General features: G+C 38.6%; 1 long non-coding RNA gene across 1 annotated transcript in view; it reads left to right on the forward strand.

The window, feature by feature from the left end:
* Positions 1–4,888, forward strand: part of LOC132523486 (uncharacterized) — a 56,241-nt gene extending 51,353 nt beyond the window's left edge. Inside the window, exon 3 of the long non-coding RNA XR_009541537.1 lies at positions 3,277–4,888. This is a non-coding gene — a long non-coding RNA (uncharacterized LOC132523486). The remainder of the gene's footprint in view (positions 1–3,276) is intronic.
* The last annotated feature ends 1,112 nt before the right edge of the window (positions 4,889–6,000 follow it).

Genomic DNA, 6,000 nt, shown 5'->3' on the forward strand with positions numbered 1-6,000 from the left:
TGAGAGAGAAGTGGGTTGGGGGGCAGGGGTAAGCGCTGAGCTTCCAGGTATCAAGGTAGCTGATTAAAAACAACATTCCAAAATGAAAGTAACATTCTAGTCTTTATTCACTTACTGAGATAGTATAAGCAAGAGGCTAAACCTGAGAAAGTGCAGGCCCTCTCACTCAGGTGAATCAGTACGGGGGTGGGGGGGGTTGTCTCACTGCTGAGGGAGCCCCAAACAAAAGGTTCCTGCAGTTTTATGGACCCAGGGCTGGTTGGAGGGTGAGATGGAAGGACTTGGAGTGGAAAAGTACTGAGTCAGAGTAGAGAAAAAGTGTCTTTAATGTTTCCTTCCTAATGAGAAGATCTCAGAAGAGGCACCTGAAGAAAGGCCTCAGCTGCAGGCCACATATAAAGAAACTTCTGGAAGAAGGTACCTGGGCTAGGGATACAGCTGTGCTAAAGAGCATGGTCAGTCAGGGGTTCCTGGGTCCTTGACTGCAACTCTCTTCAGAGACTGCAGTGCACTGACTGTGCGCCAAGTCTGGTCAGGGGAGGGCAGATTTCCTATGTGAGGCCTGCCAGGGCCTTTGTAGTCATTTATGGTCAGGTTGGAAAAGTCACACGTCGATTTCTTGGTCAGGAGCTGGACTCTGCAATATGCATGTACCATATTTTGCTTATCTGTTCATCAGTTGGTGGACATTTAGGTTGTTTCTACATTTGGGTTATTATGAATATTTTGCTAAGAACATTTGTGTATAAGTTTTTGTGTGTACATGTTTTCATTTCTCTTGGGTACATACCTAAGAGTGGAATTGCTGGGTCATTTGGTAAATCCATGTTTAACATTTTGAGGAGCTGCCAAACAGTTTTCCAAAGAGACTATCTATCATTTTTCATTCCCACCAGTGATGTATGAGGATTTGTTTCTCCATATCGTCACCAACATTTGTTATTATCCTCTGCCTTTTTTTCTTTTTTTAAATTACAGCCATTCTAATGGGTGTAAAGTGGTCTCATTGTGCTTTTTTTTTTTGCCGTACGCGGGCCTCTCACTGTTGTGGCCTCTCCCGTTGCGGAGCACAGGCTCCGGATGCGCAGGCTCAGCGGCCATGGCTCATGGGCCCAGCCGCTCCGCCGCATGTGGGATCTTCCTGGACTGGGGCACAAACCCGTGTCCCCTGCATCGGCAGGTGGACTCTCAACCACTGCGCCACCAGGGAAGCCCTCATTGTGCTTTTGATTTGTATTTCCCTAAGTGGCTAATGATGTTGAATACCTTTTCATGCGCTTAATGGCCATTTGTATATCTTACTTTGAGAAATGTCTATTCAAATCCTTTGCCCATTTAAAAATTAGGTTATCCTTTTATTGTAAGAGTTCTTTATATATTCTGGATACAAGTCACTTACGAACTATATGATTTGCAAATATTTTCTCCCATTCTGTGAGTTGTCTTTTCACTTTCTCAATATTGTTCTTTAAAGCACAAAAGTTTTTAATTTTATCTATGTTTCTTTTGTTGCTTATGATTTTGGTGTTTTATCTAAGAAACCATTGCCTAATCCAACGTGATGGAGATTTATTCATATTTTCTTCTAAATGTAAGTTTTATTGTTTTAGCTCTCAAATTTAGGTCTGTGATTCATTTTGAGTTAATTTTTATGTATGGAGTGAAGTAGAGGCTCAGCTTCATTCTTTTGCATTCAGATATCTAGTTGTCCTAGGCCATTGGATTATCTTGGCACCCTTAAAGAATATCAGTTGACCATAAAGGTAAGGATTTATTTCTGGACTTTTAATTCGATTCCATTGATTTATACATCTTTCCTTGTGCTAGTATCACATTGTCTGATTACTGTAGTTTTGTAGGAAGTTTTGAAATCACGAAGTGTGAATTCTCCAAGTTTGTTCTTATTCAAGGTTGTTTTGACTCTTCTGGTGCTTGCATTTTCTTTCTTTTCTTTTTTAAAATATTTATTTATTTATTTTATGGCTGTGTCAGGTCTTAGTTGTGGCACGCGGGCTCTTCATTGCAGTGCACATGTGGGCTTCTCTCTAGTTGTGGTGCACAGTCTCCAGAGCGCGTGGGCTCTGTAGTTGTGGCGTGCAGGCTTAGTTGCCCCACGGCATGGGGGATCTTAGTTCCCGGACCAGGGATTGAATGGGAGTCCGTGCATTGCAAGATGGATTCTTAACCACTGGACCACCAGGGAAGTCCCCCCTTGCATTTTCATATGAATTTTAGGATCAGCTTGTCAAGTTCTACATAAAAAGATCCGTCTGGGATTTTGATAGAGACTGTGTTGATCTGTATTATGAATCTGTAAATCAGTTTGGAAACTTTACAATAGTAAGCCTTCCAATCCATGAACGTTGGAGGTCTCTTCATTTATTTAGGTGTTCTTTAATTTCTTTCAATGATGTTTTATAATTTTCAATGTATGTGTTGTGCTTTTTTTGTCAAATTTATTCTTAAGTCCTTTACTCTTTTTCATAGTATTGTGAATGGCATAGTTTCTTTACTTTTGTTTTTGGATTGTTCATTGCTGGAGTATAGAAATGTAATTGATTTTTAAATCGTGCACCCTTGCTGAACTCTTAGTTCAACTATTAGTTCTAGTAGTTATTACTTAGAATTTTTTTATATTTAATATCTTGTCATCTGCAAATAGTGATAGTTTTATTTCTTCCTTTCCAATCTGGATGCCTTTTATGTCTTTTTATTACCTAATTGCCCTGACTAAAACCTTCAGCACAGTGTTAATTAGAAGTGGTGAGAGCAGTCATCCTCATCTTGTTCCTGATCTTAGGGGGAAAGAATTCAGTCTTTTAGCATTAAGTATGATGTTACCTGTGGGTTTTTCCTAACTGCCCTTTATCAGGTTGAGGAAGTTCCCTTTTATTCCTAGTTTGTTCAGTGTTTTTGTCATGAAAAAGTTAACATTTATTGAGACCTTTCAATATATGCCAGACCCTATGCTAAGACCCTATTTAATTTAATTTTCATCGTAGTCCTTTGAAATAGAGATTGTTATTTTATGTCATTGAGCTGGTAAATAGTAGAATCAGATTTCAGAACTTGTATGCTGAACGATTATCAATTAAATTCCCTGTACATACCATGCTGATTTATATGTGTGACTTTATACATTCTAGTTGCTGCCTCTTAGAATGCATGCTCCCTCTCTTTCTGCATCATGCAGCTACTGCAGCACTTTGTACCTATAACTGTCATAGTACTGTTTCACTGTGTTGTGATCGTTTGCATATATTTCTCTCATTTTAGAATCTGTGCTCCTTGAAGTCAGGGACTTTGTCGTATACATCTTTGAATCTCCAATGCATATCGTAGAGATAGAAGAGAGATGTGTCACAGAAGCCAGGGGATTAGAGGGTTTCAAGAAGAGTGTCAGGAACTTCCCTGGTGGCTCAGTGGTTAAGAATCTGCCTGCCAATGCAGGGGACACAGGCTTGAGCCCTCCGGGAGGATCCCACATGCCGCAGAGCAACTAAGCCTGTGCGCCACAACTACTGAGCCTGCGTTCTAGAGCCTGCGAGCCACAGCTACTGAAGACCGTGCACCTAGAGCCCATGCTCTGCAACAAGAGAAGCCACCACAATGAGAAGGCTCGCACCACAACGAAGAGTAGCTCCCACTTGCCGCAACTAGAGAAAGCCCACGTGCAGCAACACAGCCAAAAATAAATAAATAAAAATTTATTTAAAAAAAAAAAGAGTGGCAGAAGTCAGCAGTGTCAGATACTGCAGAGAGATCAAGTAAAGTAAGGTTCACAAAATGACTATTGGTTTAGTCTTTTAGTGGTTTTAGCAAGAGTAACAAGAGTGGTTTTTGTTTTTGTTTTTGTTTTTTTAGTGGTGGGGACGGAAACAAGATTCTGGTAGGTTAAGCAGTGAATGGGAAATGAAGAAGAGACTGTCAGGGATTAAGGACTACTGTTGTGAGAGGTTTAACTGTGAAGGGGAAGAATGAGTTTAGGGTGCTACATAGAGGAGAACATAAAATATTTTTTAATATAGGAGAGACTTTTGAGCATGTGTATGTACAGAGCTGGTGGGAGAAGGGACCAGTTACGAGCAAGCTTGTGGAAGTGGAGAGAGGAATGACACAGAGAATAGGCTCCCCTGCAGAGGTGAAAGATTGCATCTGGAATACATATTTGCCTGAAGTGGCCTGTTTCTTCTGAGGGAAGGATATGTCCATGGATGTAGCCAGAGATAAATTTATGGGAATGAATTAGGAAATATAGGCAGTTCCCCTTTTCTCTGAAGTGGAAAACAAGGTCCTTGGCTTGGTGATGTTGTGGTTGGCGATGTTCTGGAGGGAGGCAACAGGGGTGAGATATAGAGTTTGAAGGGAGTGGTGAAGGTTTGGCATATCTGCTGTGAGCCATGGAAGAGGTTGCTTGCCAGAAACATCGAAGTCTGAGAGCCTCTTTCTCCCTTCCCTCCATGTAAATTGAAAAGGCAGGTATGTGGTCAGAAATACAGATGGTACCAAAGGATTTACAGTGAAAAGTAAATCTTCCTTTCACCTTAGATCCCCTGTCCTTATTTTCAGAAGAAAGTTCCATTAGCAGTTTATTAGCTTTCAAATTATTTTTGCAAATATAAATATAAATTTTAAAATATCTATATTGGAATTTATTTTAATCCATGAGAATGTACTGTTCTACTTCTTCCTTTTTCAACTTCCTTTCATAACTTGGAGATCTTTCTGTATATTTAGATCTACTTCATTCATGTTTACAGCTGCAGGATATTTTGTGTATGAATATAGTATAGATGATGTAACCAGCATTTAGATAAGTTCCAATCTTTACTCTCATAAAAGCCATGTTGAATGAATAAATTCTACCTTTAAAAATAAAAATTCATTATAGTACCTTAATTCTGTGCCTTAATTTTGGATTTGTTCTGTACACACACACCTTGAACAAACTGATCATATATACATACTAAAACTGAGTTGTCTTTAAAACATAAAGACATCTTCAATATTTGAAACTGATACCCTTAGTTATCACGCTCAATTTATTTCTGGGTTTGAGTGATAAAAAATTCTGTCTTCAGGTGTTTGCTATTTTTAACACTGATCCAAGAAAAATTCCTATACATGACTCTTATAGTTCATGTGCAAGAGATTCTCCTGGGTATGGAACTATGAATGGAATTGCTGGGTCATACAGTATCAGTAGTAAATATTAAACTTAAAAAGATAATCCAAAGTTTATTTCTAGAGTGATTGCCCCATTTTATCCTTCTACCATACCATCAGTGTATAAGAGATCCTGTTGTTTTACAGTCTTTCCAGTACTTGGTGTTTTCAGACTTTAAAAATTTGCTAGTTGAATGATCTAAAATAGTATCTAGTTGTGATCTTTAAAAAAACTTTAAAAGCGAGATATAATTTTCAACTTTACAATAAAATGCACAGATCTTAAATATACAGTTCAGTGAATTTTGACATGTGCATATATACCTGTATAATCCAATCTCCTATAAAAATTTAGAACATTTTTATTACCCCTTCAGTTTCCTCAGGCTCCTTCCTTGACATTCTTTTCCCTCACCAGAGTGAACCACTATTCTGATTTCTATCAATTTTTTTTAAAAAAAATCATCTTTTCTCACCATCACAAACTTCTCTTCTCCCATTCTCGCTCTCTTTCTTAATATGTCTTTTAAAAAATTTGTGGTCAAATATACGTAACAAAAAATTTATCATTTTAACCATATTTAAGTGTACAGTTCAGTGGTATTAAATGCTTTCACGTTGTGCAGCGATCACCACCATCTATCCCCATAACTCCTTTCATCTTGTGAAACAAACCCCCATTTTCCCCTCCCCCCAGTCCCAGGCAACCACAATAATGCTTTCTGTCTTTATGACTTTGACTACTCTAAGTACCTCATGTAAGTGGAATCATACAGTATTTGTCTTTTAGTGACTGGCTTATTTCACTTAGCATAATGTCCTCAAGGTTCATCT

This window comes from Lagenorhynchus albirostris, chromosome 1 (genome assembly GCF_949774975.1).
Source record: "Lagenorhynchus albirostris chromosome 1, mLagAlb1.1, whole genome shotgun sequence".
Lineage (NCBI taxonomy): Eukaryota > Metazoa > Chordata > Mammalia > Artiodactyla > Delphinidae > Lagenorhynchus > Lagenorhynchus albirostris.